Source organism: Emydura macquarii, unplaced genomic scaffold, assembly GCF_026122565.2.
Source record: "Emydura macquarii macquarii isolate MOO-44397 ecotype Brisbane River unplaced genomic scaffold, CSIRO-AGI_Emac_v2 contig_499, whole genome shotgun sequence".
In the NCBI taxonomy this organism is placed as follows: Eukaryota; Metazoa; Chordata; order Testudines; family Chelidae; genus Emydura; species Emydura macquarii.
In genome coordinates, this window is record NW_027130636.1 from 15030316 (window position 1) to 15056539 (window position 26224).

Consider the following 26224-nt stretch of genomic DNA (forward strand, 5'->3'; position numbering starts at 1 on the left):
TCATTATGAACCTATTATGAAATAATGTAAAGTAAAATAAATTTAAAAAGTCATTTCAAAGAGTTTCATTTTGAAATTAAATTTCAAAATATTTTCTTAATGGAAAATTAGGATTTTTTGTTTTAGTGGAAGTTTCAAAAATGTTTTCATTATGAATCAGAAGGAAAACAAGTTTTTATGTGTCAACATTTCCATGAAACAAAATGTCTGAGTTTCAACCTGCTCTAATCAAGACCTAGGCAGTTAATCATCTCATATCTCAAAAGTGCACACAAATCCAAATTTCATGCCCAACATCTTGATTGTGAAAAACTGCACCATAGGGTGCTGCTGAAAATTGGACCCACTTTTTCTATGCTGGGCCTGTTCTAGGGTCCCATTGTTAGGGGGAAGTGAGTATTTTGGGGCCCCTCAATGTCACTATTTAAGAAAAACAAACAATTTTCCAAAAGTCCAAGGGCTAGTTAAAATCCATGGTTTTCCAGGGGTCTAAGAGTTTTTAAAATGTTGCTACTGTGTCAGTATTTTGCTATGATTTATAATTTATACAAAGGATGAAGACATCAATCTGCTGCTGTTCCACTGCTTGACACTGGATAACTTTGTACATATTTGGGCATTCCTGACAATAATTTGTGTCCCCTTGAAGATCATCTGGGAAGGAGAGGCAAGTGTCCCCTTTGTCCTCCTCCTGATAGCACCAGGCCTGTTTCTATGGGATCCTTAGTGTGCATATTAATTTGACCAAAGCGCCCTGCACTTCTCATTAGTACAATATGTATCAAAGTGCCTGTGAATCTAGGCAGCTTAGTAAATTTGACCACAAAAAAATCCATTACAAATATAATTCAATACAAATAAGTCAGTCAACAAGGTCATCTGATTTCGATAGGATTTTTGCCTGAGTAATGAATGTAAAATCAGGACAACTGCAGCCACAACTCTCAAGCAACTCTGCAAAGACAATAGAAGAGATCTAGGTTAATTAGCTACCTCCAGGTTGGCAGAAAGCTACTGGTTCTTAAAATACTTGTTAACCAAAGCTGCAAGATTTTCTCCACCAAACTTCAGAGATAGTATCTGAGCGTATTCAGCACCTTTAATATTTCTGACAGAAATACGGAATCCATAAACCAAACATAGAATTGGGAAGAGGAAGGAGAATTATTTGAGATCAGAATGGAGCTGACAAAGGCTACATCACTGTGCCATTTCAATCGACATTTCTCCATACTGTTTTTGTCTGCAAATGAATGTGCCTTTGCAAATGATTGACTTGCTGCTTTTTAAAAAAATAAGTATTTCAAATAAGGGAAACCTAAAAGTGTGACAATTCTTCAAGGCTGTGAACAACCAGAAATTATATCTATGATGTTTTATCATTTTGAAAACTCAGTTAATGATTAGACCGTGTTGTTTCATATCACACAGTCTAGAAAATTTCATATGAGCTAAAAGAAACAGATTGCTCTACACATTTCTATCAAAAGTCAAAGTGAAATCAATCAATATGATTCCCCCAAACTAACTGCAAGTTAGCTGAAAATTAATACTACATCTGCAGGTTGAAGAGAGAAATTGCCTGAGACCTCCATACTGTACTCCAGATAATCCCTGATGGACAGGAAATAGAATTAATGATAGACCTCTCTGCTTTAGCTAGTAGTCTTCTAAAATCCCTAATTTGCTTCACTCTCTGGTGACAGGGTCTTGATTGGCAGGTATAGTACATAGAATGAGAAGAATGTGTTGTGATTTTCCATTACACTACAGTAATACCTAATCGTATTAGAGATCAGCATAGTGTCTCCCATAGTCAGAAGGTTTCTGCTTTGGTGTGCTCTATCAGGATTGATTAGGAATCATCCCTTAGAGTACCAGTTAGTTTCTGTGGGCATGTACTAGAAGTTGAGATAATGTTTGGAGAAATTGAACCCTACCAGTTTATGCTAACTGGACTGGACACCCTCCCATAGGATAAAGGCAACCAATAAGAGGAGAGAGCACTTGTGTTCTTCCACAGGCATTGCTGAGCTCTTCCATGCCCTCCCTTTTTGAGCAAGTCTCTTCTGTGGGAAGCATAAACTTTAACTGTAGACATATAGTGGAGCAGACAGCAGGGAGGATTGCCAGCATAGACAGACGTTGGAATGACCTTTGCTCACATACCTTGGTCTGCTGTTGACACACTGATCACGAGGGGATTTGGCAAACACTTTCCCCTGAAACAATCTCTGCTGTACAAGGGGATGAAGGGGGAGAGAGGGAAGGGGTATAAGGAAGGAAAAGGGAGTTTCCATCTGCCTTAGAATTTGGAAAGGATCAAAGCTCTTTGCCGAATTATAGTCTATAGCTGGGGGATAGGAATCATAGATTATAGGGGATGGTTTCTTGACTGGCTGGATACCCATCCATGATGTAGTGCACCCACTAGCTCACCTCAGCAGTAGTAGGTAAGCATGTTAGCCTCTCTCAGACTAAGCATAAGGCCAGGGGAAAGGGAAGAAGGAAACAATGTATGATTTTGCTCCCAAATAAGGGAATTTCATGAAACTTTGAAAGATTTTATAGAGAGAATCATTTCCACACTAGTGTGGAAGAAATGTACAGCATAACTGAGAAAACATTAGACATATGCTACTTTTCCAAGCTAATGAAATGTACTCAAACAAACTGTTTGTGTCAAGGAATCCTCAGAGACAACAGAAGGCTTGTCATGAAAATAACTGCCAGAGTGTTGGTCTGATGATTCAATTTCAAAAGAGTACAAATTCTTAAAGCAAACAGACATGCAGTTGAATGTCATTCTCCAAATCTGCAGTGTTCCCACATCTGTGATTTTCCCCATGATACATTCAAAATGAGCATCACAATCAACAAGCATAAAACTTCATAGGCAATGTTTACCTAGATTCCAGGAGCCAGAATCCACCATTGGGTTTTGGTGAAAGTAAACAAGCCTTCAATAGGATTCAGCTAGATTCTTTATTTACTCTAACTAGACTAACTCAAAGGGCCCTTACTCATGGTGAGTAGTACCTTAATCCACAAAAGTTTCCATTGACTTCAGTGATGCCACCCATGGTGTAAGTAATATTCAAGGTAAGGAAGGTTATCAGAGTCTGGCCAAAGATGCTAGAGTGCTAGACCATCCTCTTCTCTTGACTTTGGCTCTAAACAGTTCTCAAACATATGCTACAATTACTCACATCCGTTCCACTAATTAATATGTCTGTAATCAGATCTGCATGCACGCACCTCTGAAAAGCACAGTTATGCTTGCATTTGTGAGACTGGATCACCAAGTGTTCATCTACCATTATTTTGCCATCCTCCAAATTGGACAGGCCTCTGCATTTTCATCTCCTGAACTTGTGTAGTGAGGGATCCCTTAAAAGAAACATCGTTTATCCAAAAATTTGTATTTTTAACCCAAGACAAAAAAGATTCATTAGCTAGTATGTGAAAATATAGATCTGGTGGCAACTTTCCATACCTTGAGGACTAAGGGGATTACTCATCTATGCATGGAGATTTTATCCATGATGTAATATTGATGAGTTGCTTAATTTTATTTAACGCGGGATATCATGTAATAAACATCTCCAACAGAGGGAAAATTGCTTATTTTTAATCAGGGTAACCATGACCATAAATGGTGCAGGGGATGGTGTGTTGTGCTGTAAACAAACCTTGGTATTGCATTATAATTATCTGGATTTTTATTAGAGAAGGTGGAAAAAGCAACTAGGGGAAAGGCTATTCTGGATTTGATTCTGACAAATAGGATGGAACTAGCTGAGAATCTGAAGGTGGAAGGCCGCTTGGATGAAAATTGATCATGAAATGATAGGAGGAAACAACAGCAGAATAAAGATAGTGTACTTCAAGAACTTTAGCAAACTCAAAGAATTGGTAAGTAAGATTCCATGGGAAGCAAGTGTAAGAGAAAAGAGTCAAAACAGCTGGCAATTTTTTTAAAGAAACATTATTAAGGGCACAAGAACAAACTATCCCAATGCATAGGAATAGGGAAGATAGGGATAGGATACAGAAGGACCTAAACAAACTGGAGGATTGGGCCAAAAGAAATCTAATGAGGTTCAACAAAGAAAAGTGCAGAGTCCTCCACTTAGGAAGGAAGAATCCCATGCACAGCTATAGACTGGGGACCGACGAGCTACGCAGCAGTTCTGCAGAAAAAGACCTGGGGGTAACAGGGATAAAAAGCTGGATATGAGTCAGCAGCGTGCTCTGGTTGTCAAGAAGGCTAATAGCATGTTGTGCTGCATTAGGAGGAGCATTGCCAGCAGGTCGCGGGAAGTATTTAGAGTATTGTGTCCAGTTTTGGGCCCCCCACTACAAAAAGGATGTGGACAAGTTGGAGAGAGTACAGCGGAGGGCAACAAAAATGATTAGGGGGCTGGAGCACAGGACTTATGAGGAGAGGCTAAGGAAACTACGCTTTTGTTTAGTCTGCAAAAGAGAAGAATGAGGGGGGATTTGATAACAGCCTTTAACTACCTGAAAAGGGGTTCCAGGGAGGATGGGGCTAGGCTGTTCTCAGTGGTGGCAGATGACATAACAAGGAGCAATGGTCTCAAGTTGCAGTTGGGGAGGTCTAGGTTGGACATTAGGAAAAAGTTTTTCACTAGGAGGGTGGTGAAGCACTGGAATGGGTTACCTAGGAGGTGGTGGAATCTCCATCCTTAGAGGTTTTTAAGCTGTGGCTTGACAAAGCCCTGGCTGGGATGATATAGCTGAGGTTAGTCCTGCTTTGAGCAGGGGGTTGGACTAGATGACCTCCTGAGGTCCCTTCCATCTCTAATATTCTATGATTCTATGATAGGAAAGATATGAAATATAGTAAGAAGCCATCCTGATAAAACTAGGAGATCTTGAATAACCTGAAACTCAAAAAAGAAAATCATACAAAAAGTGGTAACTAGGTCAAATTACAAAGGATGAATATTAAAAATAACTCCACAACACAAGCATGTAGGGACAAAATTAGAAAGGCCACGGCACAAAATGAGACTAAATTGACTAGGGATATAAATGATAAAAATAAAGCATTTTACAAATACTTGAGAAACAAGAGAAAGATCATGGATAGGGTAGGCCTATTATTCAGTGAGGAGGGAAAGACAAGAACAGAAATCGCAACAATGGTCAAAATGTTAAATGCCATTTTTGTTTCAGTTTTTCACCAGAAAAGGTCAGCAGTGCTTGGAAAACTAACATAGTGAACATCAGTGTAAAGGGGATGGGATCTGAGCCTAAAATAGAAAAACAACAAGTTAAGAATTACTTAGACAAGTTAAATGTCTTCAAGTTGGCAGGGCCTGATGAAATACATCCTAGGTTACTTAAGGAATTGGCTGAAGAGATCTGAGCCATTAGAGATTATCTTTGAGAATTTATGAGATACCAAAGGACTGGAAAAGGGCAAACTTTGTACCTACCTATAAAATGAGGAATAAGGATGTGACAGTATGCAGAAACCCTGGGTTATCGCTTGGGAACTGGGATACCACTGAGCCCTCTGTCTGACCAGCTTGGGCTCTCTTTCACATCATGATGCTGTGACAATCCACAAAACCCTGGCAGGTATTGCACTTACACAGCCCTCCACAGGCAGGGAGCACACCCAGTTCAGTTCAGTGAATGCTTTCCAGCCGCTCACGAACCAACAATAGAGAAACTCTAGCTGGCTCCTCAGCCCAGGACCACAGGACTATACCATCTATCCTGGTCAAAAAGCCTGACCAGTGAAGGTTATTATCCAGTCCACCCTTTCCTCAAAAGTGGAAGGAACGTGCACCAGCTTGTGTTACTGAGCAGTTTGTCTAAATACTTTACTCAAAGACACACTGGTTAAGATAAAACATTAAACAAATGTATTAACTACAGAAAAATAGATTTTAAGTGATTGTAAATGGCAGGTGTAAAGAGATTAAAAGTAGTTAACAAATGAAAGATGGCAATCTAAATTCTACACACTAACAAGTTTTTGAATTAGCAATGTCTCACCCTTGTTAGCTGGTACAAGCAGTTTCTTAAACACAGGCTAAGCAACCTTCCCTGCCTGAGACTCCCCTCCCCACTTTCAGAGTCTTTTTGTCAGACAACCCTTCAGGTGTTCAATTGTATGGGAGTGAAGCCAAGTGATGATGTCATGCTCCCCCTTTTATAGTCCATTTCAGCTTGCTAGAATAGTCGGGCTTGTGACCTGTGGGGTCATCCTCATTGGTAAATCAAGTCCCACTGTGAACATGCATCCTACAATGAAGCCTTCACTGTAAACAATTCCTGTTAGTGAAATCTACTCCTGAATGGGTGAGAGAGAGCGATTGTGCCTGAAAGGCTGTTTGTGGGAATTTCCCACATTGAAACATGTTCTAGTAGCATGTTCAACAATGTTTCATAACTTCACATACTATGGAATCCAAAATAATATTAATGTTTAGCAGATCAAGATTTTTAAAATAATACCAAACATGGCATACCTTGTACAGAACATATCATAATTACATGACATTGGTAAACATGGGGTTTTTCTGGAGTGTTGTTTTCAGACACAGGGTGTCACAAAGAACAACCCAAGAAATTACAGACCAGTCAGTTTAACTTCGGTACCTAGAAAGATAATGGAGCAAACAATCAATCTGTAAGCACCTAAAAGTTAAAGTAATAAGTAACAGTCAAATGGATCTGTCAAGAACAAATCATGGTAAAACCAACCTAAGATCCTTCTTTGACAAGGTAACGAGCCATTGTGGATTGGGGGGGGAAACAATAGATGTGATATCTCTTGACTTTAATAAGGCTTTTAATACTGTCTTACATGACCATCTCAGACAAACTAGAGAAATATAGCCTTGATGAAAACCTGCTATAAGATGGGTGCACGACTAGCTGGAAAACCATGCTCAGAGAGTAGTTGTCAATGGTTCATAATTGAGATAGAAGGTCATATCAAGTGGGGTCTTGCAGAGAGAATGGGGGTCAGCAAGCCTTCAAGAAGGCCAGCACTAAAGGTATGAGAGGATCACTTAAGGTGAGAGGGTAGTATCTTTTAAATCTATGGAGAAAACAGAAATTTTATTTCATACCGGATTGGTGCTGGACCAGGTTAAAAACGCCCCCGCTACTAGTTTCGACGCCCCGGCTAGTAGTGTTAAATTGATTAGGGGTATTATTCATAGAGCCGGACCGATGCTATCTCCTTATGCTATAGATAGAGTAAAAGATGGAATAGCTGGTTTTATGGATGATTTTAATCTCCAAGTTGGAGAGAAGAGTGTTGTTCGGGAGGAACAAGAGGATTTTAGTGAGAGCCAAGTTTTAGATTTTAATCTTTTACCGATGGCTTTTACGAATGTTTTATATAGTGACCTTAAGATAATCGATTCTAAATCTAGCTTTTATGACAAATATTTAGATTCTTTTGATGATCCATATTTAATAGAATTTAATAATCTTAATAATAATAATACCAATTTTAATAATTTACAACATGATTTTATGGAAAATAGAAGAAATATTTTAGGAGATAATTTTAATACAAATTTTATGAATACAGCTAGTTTTAAAGAGAGTAGTTCATTTAAAGAGGGAATATTTTATTTAGAGTATCCCTTAGATTGTTTTAATTGTCCTATATGTTCACAAATTTTAGCTAGTTTCGGTAAATGGGCGAAGCATATAAATAATGTACATAAAAGCACTTCAATAAGAGTTATTTGCAAAAAATGTGGTAAACATTCGCAGTTCCATAACATAGCTTGCCACTACCCCAAGTGCAGGCCCAAGGAGGTGGATAACTCAGAGAAGAAGTATGCCTGCATGGTCTGTGGGTCTGCCTTCTACACTCGCTCGGGGCGGAGTTAACACATCAGACATAGGCATCCCGCGGTGAGGAATGAGGAAAGAAAGGAAGCTAGAGTGGTTGGGAAAATAATTCGCTCTCGGGTATGGACAGAAGAGGAAATTGAAATATTGATTCATCTTGAAATAAAATATGCGGGGACTAGAAATATTAATAAGTGTATAGAAAGTGAATTAAAAACAAAAACAAATAAGCAAATATCAGATAAGAGGAGGGACCTGGCCAAGAATAAGGTTAAAAAGGATGAAGATTCTATGGTTTTATGGGAAGAGGGCGGGATGGGAGATATTTTAGAAGATATTCCTCCACGTGATAAAATTAAACCCTTAAAAGATAAAATTTTAATTGATAGGATTTTAAGAGGAGTTAGGTGTAATGGGGCTCGTATTTTAGAGAAATTGAATTTTATTGAACAGCAATTAAATGCTTCTGCCACTGTAGCAGAAGGTTGGGGATTATTTGAGGAATTATGTAAATTATTGATGAACTCTCCTCATGAAGATGTAGAGAATTTGGAAAATAATAAAGAAAATAATATACAGAATGATAATGGGAAACAAGGAAGAAAAGTGGGTAAGCCTCCTGATAAATATAATAGAAATAGAAAATATGCTGGGAGAAAAGCTAAATTTAGATTCTATCAAACCCTCTTTGAAAAAGATAAGAAAAGGTTGTCTAGGATCATTATGGGAGAACCTGATAAAGCGACGTGTAAGATAGCAGTTAAGGAGATTGAAACCTATTATAAAGAAATTTTGGGTAGAGAAGGACATGGGAATACCAGAGGATGGCCAAAAGTAAAAGAAGTGGTAGATAATGAAATTTTAAATTGGCCTTTATCAATTGATGAAATTAGAGAAGCCTTAAGAGAGATTGATAATAGTAGTGATCCTGGACCAAATGGAATTAAGGTTAAGGATTTATGGGATATTTATAATTTAGACAGTAGGATTTTAGTAAGGATTTTTAATATTTGGTTTTTAAATAGACAGATTCCAGAGTGTTTTAAAGGCAATCGTACGATCCTAATTCCTAAAGTCAAGGATCCACAAGAGTTGAAGAAAATATCATCTTGGAGGCCATTGACTATTGGTTCGATTTGGATTAGGTTGTATACAAAAATTTTAGCTAAAAGATTATCAAGTGCTGTTAAATTACGCCCCAGACAAAAAGGTTTTATCGCAGCCTCTGGCTGTGAGGAAAATATATCGATTTTAGAAAAGTTAATTAAAGGGGGCAAGAAAAATAAAGACGAAATAGCTGTTGTTTTTATTGATCTTGCTAAGGCATTTGATTCAGTTGGCCATGGTCACATTTTAAAGGGGTTAAAGAGATTTGGGATATCAGAGAGTTTTATTGATATTGTAAAGGATTTGTATACAGATTGCTACACTGAAATTAGTGTTGGTGAGGATAAGACAGAACCTATTTTAATTAAGAGTGGAGTTAAGCAAGGTGATCCGCTCTCCCCTATTTTTTTTAATATAGCCATGGACCCTCTTTTATATAAATTGGAAGATGAAGGAGATGGTTTTATAGTGCAGGGTAGAAAGATAACTTCATTGGCCTTTGCCGACGATATCGCTATATTAAGTAGGTCCTATAAGGGGATGGTTAAGAATTTAAAAATTCTTAATCAGTTTTGTAAAAATTCAAGTTTAAAAGTAAATGTTAAAAAGACAAAGGGCTTTCATATTTTCCCAAGCATGGGAACATATGTTATCAACCCAAAAGATAAATGGGGATTAGGTGATGAATTAATTGATTATATTCAACCTGGTGAGTCTCAAAGATATCTAGGTGCAAGAATAGATCCATGGGTGGGAGTGGCTAATAATTCCCCTAAGGAAAAATTAGTTGATTGGTGTGAAAGTTTATGTAAGGCTCCGTTAAAACCTGCGCAGAAATTGATCATTTTAAAAGTTTACATTTTAACGAGAGTTTTTTATGAATTACTTTTAATCGAGCCGCCACTTTATATGTTAAATGAATTAGATGTTTTAGTTAGGAACACTCTTAAAAAGATTTTACATCTCCCCCAATGTACAACTGACGGGCTATTCTATGCTAGAACTAGAGATGGGGGTTTAGCACTTACAAAATTTAGTACCCAAATTCCAAACATGTAAATGGAGGAGACATATTATCTCCAAAGATGATTGGATAGATTTCTCATTTTTATATGCTGGGGAAAATTTAGTGGAGAAAATTTTAATATATAGTGCTAAAACAGCTAATCCTAAAACGTGGAGAGATGAAGAGTTTTTAAAATGGAGTAATTTAAGATGTCAGGGAATTGGTATTAAATATTTTTAAAATGATTGTATTAGTAATTCGTTTTTAAAATATCCTTGCTTGGCCAGGTCCTCCTCTCTGATTGCGGCATTGCAAACGAGAGCGAATGTTTTCCCACCAGGGAAGCTCTAGCAAGAGGACGGAAGATGAAGGAAGGGTTATGTAGATGGTGTGGTAAGGTCAAAGAGACAATTCCTCATATCTCTGGTCAGTGCATAAAAATGAAAGAAGCAAGAATTAAAAGACATAATAGAATAGTTAAAGCACTAATTGATAAAGTAGGAAATAAAGGATGTAAAATTTGGATTGAACCTTGCCTTCATAATGAAAAAGGGAAGTTGAGAAAACCTGACCTCATTATTGAAAAGGTAGGAGTGGTAGCCGTTGTGGATGTCACAGTTAGATGGGAAGACAATGCTGACAGTGTGGAGGCAGCCCACAGTGAGAAGGAGGCATACTACTCTGAGTTGGAGGAGGAGGTGCTGCAGCTCACTGGTGGGAAGATCATCCACTTCCTTGGATTTGTGTTTGGGGCGAGAGGTAAATGGAGTGAAAGAAATGATGAAATTTTTAAAATTTTAGGTATTGATAAATTTAAAAGTTTTAAAGAAAGTGTGTGCAGACTTGCTATGTATGCTACGACGGATATGTTGGCTCTTTTTAGCGATAAACAGTGAACCCGAACATTCATTTCGTGTATCCTGTGGATTTTAGATATATTTTAGATATAGATATATTTATTCTCCATATTTTAAATTTTATCAATGGGCTTTAGTTTTTATACTATTGACCTGTTGGCTATGTTTAACTGTTCTTTAATTTAATTTAATTTAATTAATTGAATAATAAATATTACTTATAGGTTAGATCTTGATTTTAGATTATCTTAGCTACTGAATACTAGATTGGACGGCGGACTGGCCGCATAGTAACCAGGAAAAGGGCAGGTATTTACGCCTGTACAATAAATTAGCAAGTGGGAGAGCAGCTGTAGCACTCGCCTCAGGTTTTATATGACCAAGCTGCCTATTTTTAGTTGTTTCTTTGTCCAACACCAGGTTATTTTTCAGGAGTGTACTGCTGTGATTTATTCTTGACCCTTCTCCACATAAAAAAATTGTCCTATTCCTTATCATCAAATACAGTTATCTTCCTATTTAAATGTTAAATTGATTTGTTAGTTTCCTGAATCTGTGCAATACTTCTTTAACATGTTTTTGGAGGAGGTTTTTTACTACTGAAATTAGTTTAGAAATTTACCATCAAGTCATCCAATTACCATTTATAGTCTATTTTCATTAACTTCTTGGTGCCAGATTTTGCAGTCCTTGCTTAAGCTGGAACTACTCACATGAATAATTACTGCTCAAGATTGCAGAATTTGGACTTGAGCAACTCTATTGGAAAATTGTCTACCGCTGACCTTTGTATGTTGAATATTATACAAGGCTGGGAGACAATGACTTTCTAAAGTGCTTTTAGAAGAGTCAAATAGTTGCTTAAAAGTTTGAGACAAAGCACATAGACCGAGACAAAACACAGACTTCAGCATCATCTCCTCTTCCCTCCTACTCATATCCCCTGGCTGCTTGACCTTAACAGAGACAAAACTGAGACACTGGTGATATTTCTTTAAAAAAAAACTAAGCAACAACTTTCAATTTTCAAGCCTGTGCATAGTGCGCAGTAGTCAGTGATGGCATGCACACATTACAACATTCTCAGCAACTTTCCACACCTCAATGCAAACAACTTTTTGCAAAGAGACAGTACCATCTGCTTAGTTTCTTCTAATGCGTGGAAGCTCACACAGTATCAAGACACAGCAGGTTCTATGTTATAACAGAAAACTAAGCCATAAATTCACCCAAGTCATTTGAAATAAACAAACACTGAGGCTTTCCAGACACTGCAAACATGTTTACTTTTTATGAAATGAGATTATGGGGCACTTTGTCTCCATTATTGCTGTATGGAGGAGAGGCAGAACCAGCACATCATGACACCCCACCTGCCAAGCCAAAGCCCAGCACAAGCAGTGGGGACTCGGCACTTGGTGTTCGGACATCAAGAGGCCCGTGGGTCACCGTGTCTTATTTACAGTGAAAAGGCACATGGAACAAAAAGTGGGGTTTGTTTTTCCTCCAATTTCACCCTGAAGTTTGTCATGTTTCAAGACTGCATTTGCTTGGGCATTGACCTCTTTTTTCATGTAAAAATAATCAATTTCTCAACAGTAGATGGCTTTGGAATTCAAGTCAGGACAAATCAGTCAGAGTTTTTGAGGAGAAAAATGGTCTAGTGGTTTGGGTGCCACCTAGGATTTGGGTGTTGTGAGGATGAATACATTAAAGATTTTGAAGTGCTCAGACATCACGGTAAGGTACTTGTATGGCAATCATTACCTACAAGTGTCTTCATCATCATCATAAACAAAAACCACCACACAAGCCCTCCACCCACCTGCGCAGGCACTTTGCAGGAAAGTAAAGTTTGTGAGGTGCAAGATTGACCAAAAACTAAACAGCAAATGTTTAAAAGAAACTTTATGTACAAAATCATTCCACCACAAAGTTACCTGATAACATTCCGATGCTTTATAAGGTTATTGTTTTAAGATCATTCAAGTTCTGAAGCATAATGAATTTGAATGTGGCAGTTTTTACCTTTCTAATTATCATAATATTTGATAATTTCACATTTTCCGTGTCTCCCTAAACAAAATATGAGAAGAAAGAGTCCAGGTTCATCTATTCAGAGCACTTTCCACTGATGTGCTGTACAGCTAAAGGCATCAAGGGTATATTGTAAATATTAAGAAATCTGTCACTAGCTGTCATCTATATTGAAAAGACAAACTTCCCAGGGCTCACTGTTGACAGCATTGAAAGGAATAGCTTCACCTGGAATCATGTATTAATTCATCTTTGTGAACATTTTGAAATGGAAACTCTCCTCCTCAGATTTGGATGACACACCACTTTGCCCATTAATTAAACAAAGCAGAAATGAAATCAGCCATTCATTATTGCCAGTTTCACATTTTAAGGTCACAACTGCGACTCTGCTATATGGCAGTGCTGATAGCTAAATATCAAGGATCAATCATTTTTAAATGCAGTTACCATTATTTTTCTCAGGCAGTCTTACATCACTTCCACCATCTACTGTTTGATGTGTTCCTATTTTATTCACAGTTACAGATGACAAAAGCACAACTAGTTCAAATGATTAGTTGCACATGGTCTTTTTTCCTAATTTTCCCAGCACCTTTCTTCTATATATGGTACTTATCTGGCCACCCGTCACCACAGTATCTGATAATATCCCAATCTAACATATGTATCTGCACAATGCGCCTGTGAGGCAAGGCAGTGCTATTATTCCCATTTTACAGATAGAAGACCTGAGACACAGTGAGGCTAAGTGTCTTGGGCAGAGACACATGGATGTTTGCGGCAGAGCAGAAATTTAACTCTCAGTTCTCATGGCCTAGGCTAGTGCTCTAACCATTGGATGGACAATGCTGTCTCTCCAATCCAGAGATCTAGATTCCACACAAAGTGTAAACACACATAAATTAGAAAGGTAAATTTAATGAAAAACGTCATCAAATTTTTTCAAGTTACAGATTTTCCAGTTTTTAGAGTCTCCTACAAGAACCAGAGAGCTACTCTTCTCCTCCCAAATCATGAGGCCCTCCTCTGCTTAAATCCACTTGAGGGAAGAAAGGCAGAAAGGAGACCATTGTCCGTTCTCCAGTGGACTCACTCAGGCCTTCTGCTCTTCTGTGGCCATACAAAATGCCAATGGAGACCAATATAAACAGGTGTGAATTTCAAAAGCATTCAGCCTGACCTAACTCTGCTCCTGTTGAATAGGACTTTACCAGTCATTTCAATAGCAGCGGAGTTATGCTACCTGAAACTCTTTTGAAAATCCCATCCCAAAAATTGATGTTAATAAACATAGAAATTGGGACATCAGCTCATTAATGTGAGGAAATGAGAGCCTAATGTTACTGCCTCCTTTGTGGTACATATAAATATTGAGGACAGCTGGTGATCTGTCTTACCCAGGCAGTAATATGTAGGCAGAGCTGGATAAAATGAGGATTGAGAGGCAGATTATTTGTCTTTTTATTGCATGTGTAGGTTTAGTTGAGATTCTTGATATTATTATTTCAATGCTTCCCCTTCCCCCAATTTAATCATAAGGGCCACATTGTTTAGTTCTGACTTCCAGTTTTGCATATTTTTTTTTGTACATTTCCTCCCATCAACTGGGAAGTTCCAGGGACAGCTACCACTCTGCATGCACAAACACAGGTACATTTGTCAAATAAATACTCATAACCATATAGTCATTTTACAATGACTATGTGCAATCACAGGCACATAAAAATCACCAGAAGGCTAGCTGTACAATTGCCCCTTAGTATGTGCTATGTGACATTAAATAAATAGTGTGAAAATATAAGGCCAGGTAGATGTGCTTTTTTTCATAATTTATTTTTACTGGAGTCCTATTTGAAACCCAGCTGGATGTATCTTTCCATTTTAGCTAAATGCCAAATCATTTTGATTTGCAAAATTATATTAACAATAGCTTCAAGAAGATAGTCAAATAGTGATGGATGGTAGTTTTATTCCCCCTCCCCCAAATTGCTTTAAAAGAAGTGTGTGTGGAACAGCAGTAAATAAATACTATGCCCTGCATTTTAGAGAGCTGATCCTATTAGTTTGTGGCTGTGTTGCAATTGTGTCCTCTCTTGAGATCTGCCAGTGTAGCTGAGATTTATCAGGAAAGCAATTGTGCAGAACATCAGACAACTTGTTTACCATATTAGCTGTTCTTCAATACATTTTCTGGATTTGGAGACGTTGAATCCTGCCATTGTTCATCACATACGAGAAGACGTGTGAAACAAGATGCTCCTGTGATTTTGCATTTGTCTGCAGGGACCATCTCTGTTTCTAATAAAAACATCGAAGGACAGATTAAAAAAAAAGATTGTACCTGCAGCAATTTCATACTAGATCAATTCTAAAGACCTATTGGTGTTTAATTATTATGGTCATGAGAGTAATTCATGCAAGCAAAGAGTTCTCTTAAATATCACCTCTAAACAAGACTATTTCTTGTTAAGTGCATGGCAAGAGGCTATTGTCTATCGTCTGTTGCCTTTGATAATCAGCCATGCAAACAGAGGAGCTGTTCACATTCATATCTATGCAGCAATGCGTCTCTGCTTGTGAGAAGTCAACATCCCCAAGATATTGAAGTGGAAAGAAGTTTGTGCCTTTCATTCTTCATCTTGCAGTTGTTGCGCTCACATGGCGTGTCAGTGGGGTTCTCTGTGGTCACGGTGTTGTGCTTGAGCGTGAGTTACAGGACTGAGACAGATATTAGGAGGAATTAATTGCTGCAAATTGATGCCTAGGAAGAGATGAGTAACATGCAGAAGCTCTCTCGTTCACCTTACAGGAACACTATCAACTGGAAAGCTAGTCAATTTCTAAAAGTGAGCTAACTGTAGCGTCAGGTGCTGTATCTGCCCCTGAATGCCCATACTAGTTTTTGTAGTTTTATCACCACCACATTTTTAGAATATGTTTTTCCTTTAACTATTATTGTGCAACAGAATCACACAACGGAGACTAACTAGAATGAAACAAATTGTACATGTTGGTGAATTTACAGAATAATCAAACTTGAAAAATAAAGAATTGTTTCCCCCTAATATCTTTAAATTACATCAATACTAAGTAGCAAAACTTCATACAGAATAGGGGCTGCATCAACTTAAAACACACACACACCAAACCACACCAACCCCCTAAGAGTCACTGAGCACCTGGCAACTTAAACCAAAACCAACTGGAGTTCTCTAGCCCAGGAACTCTCAGGTTTAGTCCTGAGTTTAAGAGGATAGTTTCCTTTTTCTTCGAGCTGAAGTAGTCATTGGAATTTCCATATCCCACCTGTGAGAATGTTGTGCTTAGGTTGCCTCAAATCCTGTTGCCCTTGAAAGCTTAGTTTTAAGGCATATTATATAAGAACAGTCTTCATACATTTTTCACACATTAGTTTTTAAAACTAAAATAGCAGGTTTAGGGTAACCTGGGTGCACAGCAAAGTCCACTGAAAACAGTCTTATCCTTGTTGCTTTACCCACCACCCATGAGTAATTCATATACCTCACTTCTCCTCCCTCCTTTATAGTGTGTGACATAATTACTGACGTATTTTTTTAAGTATCTCCTTCAGCCTTATATTTGACAAGCTGCCAGGGTCCAAGCATAATTTTTTCAGGCCCAGTACAAACTTGTAACACAGGCCCCCCTCCCACACACATATCCATGGGGGTTGCAGCCTGGGTCAGGCCCCCCAGAGCCTCTGGGTCCCGACAAAGTGTACCCTTTCTCTCCCCCCCCCCCACCATATGGGGGCCCTGCAAGATGCTAAGACAGTCAGGCACATATCCCCTATTTGGACTGGGATCTGAATGATTTTAGTTGGCCAAATGTTTAATGAAAGTTAGCATTTCTAAGCGATGCTTGAAACATCTTGTTGCTGTGTAGGCAAAAAATTACTTGAATAAGGTCACTCACTTTCATTTGACTGGGCCCCCACTTCTTAGACTACTTTCCCAGTGTCATGAGAATGTGTGAAAAATGAGTGAGTGTGTAATGCTGGCTAGTTAATTTTCATTTAAACAATCAAGACTTATGTCTGGGATCTAAGCAGAAGTTTGCCCACTAGGTCCTTATGTCACCTTTTTGCATCCTGTGTTTGAGACACGTCTGTTTGCAGTAGTAAAGAGTCAGTTTATGCCAAGTATGTACCAGAGTGGAATCTTCAGTGCAGGGATGTGCACGTGGCTGCTTTTGGAGGGGCACTTTCTGTGCACCCTGCAGCTGGGGGAGCTCGCCCTGGGGCTCAGTAGAGGAGTCTCAGATCTCTACAAAAGATGCCAACCATATAGGGAAGTGGGGAGGAGTCCTTCTCTCGCATCGGACACCTGAAGTGGTATCCTGCTTTCCTCCTCCTGGGACTGGCCATCCACAGGAAGAGCGCTATAAGATTCTGAACATCAACTAAGACAAGCCTGCAGTGCAACTCAGAGATAGGACAGATCAAGCCCACTACATGCAAAAGCACAAGTTACATCTTATCATCGATGAAGAAACGGGTAAACATTTACTTGTTCTAAGAGCTGAGACCAATCACTTGGGCTACAGATTTTTTAGACGGCATGAATATCCTTCTGTAGGACAACTCAAGGATGCTTGAATGGCTCCAATGCCCACAAATGTAAGCGTCTCCCTCTCTCTCTCTCCCTCTGTGTTATTTACTGTCTCCCAACATGGACAATAAGCTCTAAGTCTGTTATTAAAATATCTCTGGACCAGTGTTGTTCTATAGCTGCTAGAAGTCTGGGATTTTAGAAATCATTCTGTGTCTATGCCAATCTGCTAGAAAGATACAGGCATTATGTTAAAGTGGGGAAGGAAATATATTAAGCAAATCAAGCTTAATGTAATCTTTCTGAACAGTGATGTTTTTTATGGGAAAAACAGCCAAAAAAGGAAGCTACAAGGAAATTATTTTGAGAGATGTACTTCCTTAAAAGTAAGGCAAATAACATCCTCTGCCTTTAACAAACACTGAGTTAAAAAGCTTACATTAAAGGAAACAGATTCTCCCCTTCCGCTGATTGTAAGTTCTTAAAATAATTATTTTGTTTCATTTACTCATAATTTGATTTAGTTATTAAGTACAGGAACTGGTATACCCGATAAATAGAACCATTGAACCTATTGATTATTTCAATTTTAACCTCAATTTGATCATTCCTAATTTAAGTTAGGAAAACTATACTTTAACTTAGCTAGTGACATTTTACTTATATACAAAGTTTTAAGTCCTTGCGTAAATCTTTTAATAAAGATGTAAGTTGTACTATGAACTGGTTTATTTCTCAAAACTTTAACTCAAACAAAGTAATCTATGTAGGAGAAAAAAAAGTAAAGTAATTAAAACTTATTGCTGTGTCCATCCTCTATTTTAAGTAATTAAAACAACACCCTATTCCTCCTACCGGTGAATATGCATAAAAAATAAAATCTGGTATCCATCTTTAGAATACTATTACTAGCTCCTTCACTGTTAATTATTACTTATATGCATAAAGATATCTTGAGATGTGTTCTATTCACTTACTGTGTGACATCTGGGAAAGGGTTAATCAGGTCTTGGTGGTTGCTAGGCAATAGTGGCCTGCTCCTGTGGTATATTCTGCCAATGAGAGACTGTTCTGGTGATGTAATGTTCCTGTATCTTATTGAGAGATTGTTATGGAAAAAACGCATTCTGAAATGGACTTAGATTTCCAGCCTGCTCCTGTAGTTAATTTAGCTATTAAAAGCAGTTCTTTTTCTAATTGCCTTTGGACTGCTGAACGGTCTACTCCAAAAAAGAACTAAGTCATACGATCATGTTTAAAAAATGACAGAAAAAGAGCACCAACCTTTTTTGGACAGCTAAAAGGATTTCAGTGATGTCTAGCTGTTCATTACTAACTCACCTTGAGTTATGACTCTCAACAGAGTAACAACAGAGATGGACCAAAGCAAAACCATAGCTATAAACTCCTCAAAACTTTGGAAATGTTCTGATCTGGATTCAGAATTAATAGCTGGCCCTTTCCTCTTCTCCCCTCTCCCCCCAAATAGGGCATATAGTCACTCTTGCTCTTACTTTATGGGTGCCAGAGTAAGGTCAATAACGAGCAGAACCAAAAATCTGGATTTGGACACCCATGAACTTTGAGGAAGAAAGTTAGGGTTCCAGACCCTGATCCAGCAGAGATGTTCAGTGGACGTTCTCACAGTGCATAAAGTTAAGCACATATTACATCTTTGCAGGATGGGAGCCTTTCAGGATTGGTCTATCTCTATGCAACTGTGAAGAAACAGAAGCTTTGTGGCCAGCCCTACAATAAACAAACTACTAATCAAGTTTGATTGAACCAAATTTTGTTTTGTTTTATTTCTCCACCCCATAGAAATTCTTTAGCTGACTCACATAATGGAGCTACTGATGGTATTAAGTACTCTGGTTTGCAGGCACACAGAGAATTGTATATCACAGGAGAGAACATATTAAGTCCTTAGGCTGAAGAAATCTCTCAGCCGAGCTTCTGTTTGGTATTAGTAAATATCGGAGAGACAGAGATGCTCTGAAACCAGAATAGAAGAGCACTGCCAATCTCTTTTTAAAAAATGAATTTGTTGACAATGAAAAGATGCTGACCTGACAGCCCTGCAAAAGGGGGGAGGGGATTTTCCCTTTACCAACAGAACAATACAGGTACAATATGGCAGAGCAATGCAGTCTCCACCTTCCTGCTGGTATGACTCACTCACATGTAGGGCTAGCATGTAACTTTCTCATCAGTCCCAATGGTGCATAGCTGTCCCTACCCCAGGGGCAGGCCAGAGAAAGAACTGTGACCCAGAGGGACAAAATTGCTTCCCCTTCCTCTGAGGATTAGGGGAAGGGGTAATTTCTATTTGCATGGAGCATCTTACTTTCCCCTGCATGGAGAGGCAGAGCCCAGCCCACACTTTTCCCATTGCCTACCCCTATCTGGCCCCTTCCTGATCACAGCAGAGAGCATCGGGTCAGCAGCCCCTGTTCTCCTCCCTGTGGCCACAACTCTGTTCAGAGCATGAAAATAAGGGGCAAGCCTTTCTCCCCATGCACTCCTGCCATGATTGTACTAAACTAGCCCACAAGATGAAGCAAGAACAGTGGACACAATTGACTCCAGTGAGCGTTTTGCCTGTGTGAGGACTGCAGCGCTCAGCCCTAGTGGGAGTTCCAGAATCTATCCTGTTTAACATTAGTTAACAAACAATAGCCAGCTAAACAAACACGGGAACCTAGAGATACAAAATAGTGGAGGAATGGTGGGAGAGCTAGAAATGGCTAACCAGATCTCAGAATTCATCCTCACTGCAGGTTTGATCCCCACTAGTTATTCACTTTAATGCCTGTGCAATCTAGTTTTAAGTATCTCATGTGATATGTTGGCATGGGAGGAGAGGGGAATATGTATGTTGACTAATCAGCTCATATAGCTACATTTTAATTAGGGGATCTGGAAAGAATTTTTTTTGTAATAAAATAATTTGGTAGTAGCAGAGATGGAAAGACTAGTCCAGCTTACTGCTGTGTGTTGTAGTAATTGGTAAGCATCCCAAAACTGTGGTTAATGAGTCATTACTAGGTACCATGTGAGCAAACACAGAGACTGAGTCTGCCTCAAAACATCTCCAGTATGCCTGTCACATTCTGGGGTGCAATCCAGCCCAATAAGGAGTTGTGTCATCTCTTGCCCTGTGACCCTCGGTGCCTTAAAACAGTCTGCTGTTTTGTCTGAATGTTCCCAGTCAGCATGCAAGATGACACAGTGTCTGTGTGCTAAGAAATCCTAGACCAGCAGCTTTGACTCCAGAAGCCTGTTTGTTACACCACAACCACACTCTGGGCTCCACCAGCCTTGGTTACAGCTGGCAAGATGAGCCCAACACCCCTCAGTCCTGAATTGCCCCCACAATACATGCTCTGCAATGTCCAGCCCTCTCCCGGACTTTTCTGAGGAATAGTGAGGTTCTATAAAGAGGCAAACTGCACAGCTTCTCTTTCACTGGAGTTAAATAACATTTTAATTCAAAAACAGCACTGGATTGGTTTGGATTTAAACCAAAACAAGTTTATTAATAGAAGATAGCATTTTAAGTGACTTCAAGTATAAAGGATGAGAGTTATAGATAGTTACAAGCAAATAAAAGTGAAAAAAACCACTTTTTAGAGACTAAGATTCTTACCCCACTATCTTCCAGCTAGATGGCTGCCCATCTCACTGGTCAGGATCCCCCACAAAGTCCAAAGTGCTCTGTTCCTTTGTCATCTTAGGCAAAAACCACAAAGTTATCATTCACCTTTCTCAATGAACCTTTGAAATGGATCCTTCTGATGTTCCCCTCCCCCGAGTAAAGTTCATTCAAGTTGAGAGGAAGGAGACCTGTGGTGAAGGTTTCTTCCCCCAGCTGTTTGCTAAAATGAAAATTGATCTGTTTCCCAGATTTGGAGGCACTGAAACGAATCCAGCTCATACACATTTTGAGGTCTGCACATCACAAAAGAGAAGGATGTGTTGTTTATCCATTTAGGAACCAAACTCTTCCTTTGTGAGAGAGCAGCCTTACTATTAGATCTTGATTCATCAATATTCAATGTCTCTTGCAAATTTCTTATTTCCTCATCCTCTTCAGAGAACTATTATTAATTTGCAGAGTGTTCTTTGCTTACTTTGAATGTCCTCGAATGACAGGTGACGAATTCCACAGTAACTATTTTAGCAAAAGTAGGCCAGATCTAGAAAGGTCCTGAGTACTCACAATATCCTTGACCCAGTATCTCTCATAATTAGGCCTGTTATTTGCCAGTTAAGATGACATCTACTTGAGGAAGTTCATTTTGTATATGGAGAAGTCTTCCTCCAGCAAATTATCCTAAAGCAGACTGGGAGCACTGCCTTGAACTTACTGCAACTAAGTGCAAGATTGAGTGAAGGGATGTGATTTCTTTAAGACAAGCCTTCTCATTTGTTTCTTGTGATTCATCCAAACGTCCAGGAGTTCACACCCCTGCTTTTCATTAAGGGGTAGATAATGCATTTGGCTCTTGTTCAGTCTATAAATGGTTTTCCGTTACTGAACTGGCATTTGCTCTCTGGAGCTTATGAGAAGACAAATGAGTGAGCCATTTTGGCAACTGTACTGGATTTACAGTGCTTGCAGATTGGTCACTCTCAACAGAGAAAATTAAAATCTTTTAGAAGAGAGCGATTGTGCTGATAGAGGTCAAGAGAACAGCAACAGTGAAGGAGAGATTACATTATATTAAAATAAATGTAAGAAATAATTTGCTAACTGGCCTTCTCTTGATTTTCAAAATAAAGCTGGTTTGGTTTGAGACAGTTGGATTCCCTGGCTATAGCTGGGATAGCTCACCAAGCATGTTGTGAAGGAAATAGGATCTTGACTGGCCTTTGAAGAGAAGCAGAGGCAGCTTTGAATTGACAGTTCAATTTCTTGGTCTACAAACGGGGTCAGAGAGGCTCATCCCATAGTCACTGGCAGGGTCCTGAAAAGCACTGGCGATGAGATACAAGCTGTGAGGAGATGGCAGCATTTGTGGACCAAAGCATAAGTGAGCCCCCGCATTTAGCTAGTCAAGAAGAAAGAGACGCAGCTCTTAACTAAGTGATCTCACACGGCTCAGCTTCTCTAGGCTGAGTTAAATTGCACACCCCAGGGCCCCCTTCCATTCCAACATCCTACAAGCTTCCTATGTGCCACCTTCGCAACCCCCTCTATTTCAGGGACTCCCTGAAATTTGGCCTATGCCCTCCCTTGGGTCTGGAGTTGTATGTCCTCCCTTCTTCCTCCACAACATGCCAGGTTTCTCCATTCCACTAGCACTGTGCTCTCCCTCCCCCATGTTTCTACTCCCCCATTCATGTCCTCCATTCCCTTCCTCCCACCCCATACCAGGTTCCCCCCGCCCCCCCCCCCCATCCCTTTACCCATTCCAGGACCCTGCATTTCTTCCCCCTCCCCACATGGCAGATACTCTATGAACCCTCATTATTCCTTCCTCCCCCTGCTAGGGTTTCCATCTGTCCCTTCTCTTCCCTCCCCCTTCTCTCCCTCCATGCCAGGAGCTTTGTGCATGCCACTTCCCCCTATTCTTCTTCTTTCTGTCAGGGAGAACTGTCATTCAGGGTGTCAGCAGTTTCAGCTCTGTTGGGATGCTAGGCAGGGAGGAGATCGGAGCATTGTGTTGGAAGGCATCAATGGGTGTGAGTGAGAGTTCAGGCACCCCCCGTTCCTTTCCCCCAAGTCAATAGGGTTTGATCATTGATGCTGAGAACATTCCCTGACATTTTGGAATTGAATGGCTGTGTGACAGACTCACAGCACTCACTGTTGGACTGGTGCCTCCTGTTGGTGGTCTGGGAATTAGCTCAAGCAGCCACCCCATCCATGACCTGTGCTCCATCACTCTTCCCTGGGGCTCCCCGGTCATCCTTCTTGCGGTCATCAAGACCCACAGTGTCCTTTTCCAGACTTGGCCCTCCGGCCGAGCCACAACCCACATTTCCCCCCCTTTCCAGGGGATTCAACAGTGCCGGCTCCATCACTTACTTCAGTGGTCACCACAGTCCACCACCACTCCACTGGCAGTCTGGGGAAGGCGTGGAGGGACCCAGGCCCACCCACTTCTCCAGGCCCCAGCCCAGGGACCTTGCACCACCTCTTCCCCCAGCTCCTTAACAGAATTTCCCAGGCCACTTCCCCACAACCGCACTACCTCTTCTGTCCTTGTATCAGGGCCTCTGGCTCATGCAGAGCCCCAGCAGTCAACCACTGCTCCATCCAGGGTGTTACCCTCCTGTAGCCTGCAGGGCGGGCGGACTTCCCTCCTTGAGCTCCTGAGAATGACTACCTCTGTTCTGCTTACAGCTCCCTTTTATATTGGACTCCTGGGCCCTGATTGGTTATCCTGCAGCCCCTTCCCATTGGCTGCTTCTCCCCAGCCTTCTTAACCCCTTCCTAACGGGTGCAGGGTACCCACCCCGCCACAGGCTGCAATATCCAAAATGTAATGCATAACATTCAGACAAACATCTCTAGTTGAATGTAGGGCCTTCACACATTCAGCCAATTATGTGGCCCCATCAGGTTGGCAAGTCCCCTCAGAAACCATGCCAGGAGCTGCTTTCACTTGAAGTTGTAGCTCATGCACCAGGACAAGGTGAGAGAGGAACTGTCTGGCATGCTCAGCATAGTGTTATGAGACTGATGAAGTTATTAAGTGTCAGCATCCATGGAGCAGACCTGGGGAAGAAAAACAATTAAATGCTTTAGAACTGGGTTGGGAGAATTCTAACAGTATATTATCTTCCTTCAGTGACTGGCTTTTGTAGTATAAGCACATTTTGCTGAGAAAAAAAGCTAACATGAGGTAGGTCCCAGCCTGGAAATTTGGGTCTGGATCCAAAGCCTTCCTCAAAGGCTGCTGGTGTTGGCAATCCGGATTTTAGTTCAGGTCTGCTACAGATAAAGACCCAAACTGAGAGATGTAGACTTAGATCTAGCTCAAAGTCTGTGGGATGTTTGGATGCAGGGTCTGAGTTTGGACTCATCTCTAACTGGAAGCCATAGGTGAAAGGCAAATGCATAATCGCTTTAAAGGAACTGATTTATCTCTCTCAGTGCAGCTGAAAGAAAGAAACGCATATTTAAATGCCTCCTCCCGTATCTAAAGAAAAAGAACATGAAGTACCCAGGAGTTCATTCTGAGACATTTTCATGCCGTTTTTAAGCATAAACATGAGCTCTGACTCATTGACTAACTAAGGGAAATGAGTCATGAAAAAACGTACTTAGTTACTAGAGACTGAATGTCCTACTCTTTTAGCCAGTTTGTATGAAAGCCTAAGCAATTGGATTGTATTTCTATTGTATTTTCTTAAGAGAGCTAACAAAATAAGCTTAGAACCTAATAACTATAAATTCCATCTTTAAAAATTCATGTCTCATTATAGCGTGGCAAGGCTCTATGACTTTTATCCTTTATTCCACAAGGGAAATATTCTTCTATTTTTGCCTGTGTCATTGTCAACATCTGTATGATTTGATTTCCTTCAGATCATGTGGAGTGCACAGGAAAACTGAAAATATAGGACTGACAATCATCTGGATAAAGCATGTTTTTTTTTGTTTCTAAGCCCATAGCTTTTCAAAATTCCAGCAAAGGGAGATCAGGAACAGGTATATATCTCATCTCAATCTATTAAGTTAATCATATATTGATACATCAAGTTGAATGAGTATTGTAAAAGTGACATCAGTACACAGTTATTCAAGGCTACAGGACGTTAACCATCATGTGCCCAGTTTATTCATCTGTGTCCTCTCTAGCTCCCAGTTCAATACCCTTGACCATCAACCTGCTATTTCAGTAACCAATGTCGGGTGTTTGAACTCACAATAGCATCTACCTGGAGTCAGCATGAATAAAGATTTCCTTTTAATGTATTGTGGGCCAGCACATTCCATTTCAAACTCTTCTCATAATGGTCTTCTAATCTTCTGCTGATCTGCAGCCCTCAGTTACACCTGTCCCAGAAGGCAGTGGTGTGGGGGAGAATGCTCACCTTATTTTCAAAGGGAAACATTAACATGCAAAATCTAAAAGCCAAAACATTTTGGAAGTGTTTTATGAAACATACTTATCATTTTTGCTCCAGCTCTACATTCTGAACATGTTTAATCCTGTATATTCCACCATGCTTTTCAAATGCAGCCAAGACTGGGTATGCATTTATCAATACTAGAATTTTACATGACCAGTAAGTGATTACTACACAGAATTAAGCAATTTCTGCTAAAGAGGAATCAAGTTCAGACTATTTTCCCATTGACATGAACCTAGAGGACAAACATCTAGTGGTGGTAAGAAGAAAGGCATCCTATTCATTTTTTAATTCAGAATTAACTGTTGTGAAAGAAACCAACTCATGCTTGTAATGTTTTCAGACTATGGCTTCATATTGTTCTCACGTGAATTCTATCTACATCCATGAACAGGTCATTCATCTAAGCAAAATTCATCACAAAGCAAAATGAATGCAACACTGAGCAGGCTACTCTATGTGAGAAAGACTCTGAGGTACCAGTCAGCCCCAACCATTTCCTGGCCTCAACTCATGCTCTGTGACAGGACATTTGCATGCTTATGTATATGGAAATATCACCTGAGTTGCTACAGACCCAGAGGATACCTCAGGGCTGCACAGACTGAAAGCATTGGGATTACCATACCTTCCATTCTACTAGTCTGCAGGGTCTGGGATCCTGCCTCTAGCAGTAGCCTGTAGAGGAAGCATCTGAATAG

At 39.9% G+C, this 26224-nt stretch overlaps 1 long non-coding RNA gene across 2 annotated transcripts; it reads right to left on the bottom strand.

The window, feature by feature from the left end:
- Window positions 1–820: 820 nt before the first annotated feature.
- Window positions 821–23784, bottom strand: LOC137147008 (uncharacterized). Of its 2 annotated transcripts, none has more exons than XR_010918130.1 (3): window positions 23636–23784; window positions 15028–15162; window positions 821–954 (listed from the first exon to the last, which is right to left on the bottom strand). It is a non-coding gene; the product is annotated as an uncharacterized lncRNA (long non-coding RNA). The 2 variants fall into 2 exon arrangements; XR_010918129.1 differs by lacking the exon at window positions 821–954 and adding an exon at window positions 13800–13974.
- Window positions 23785–26224: the final 2440 nt, after the last annotated feature.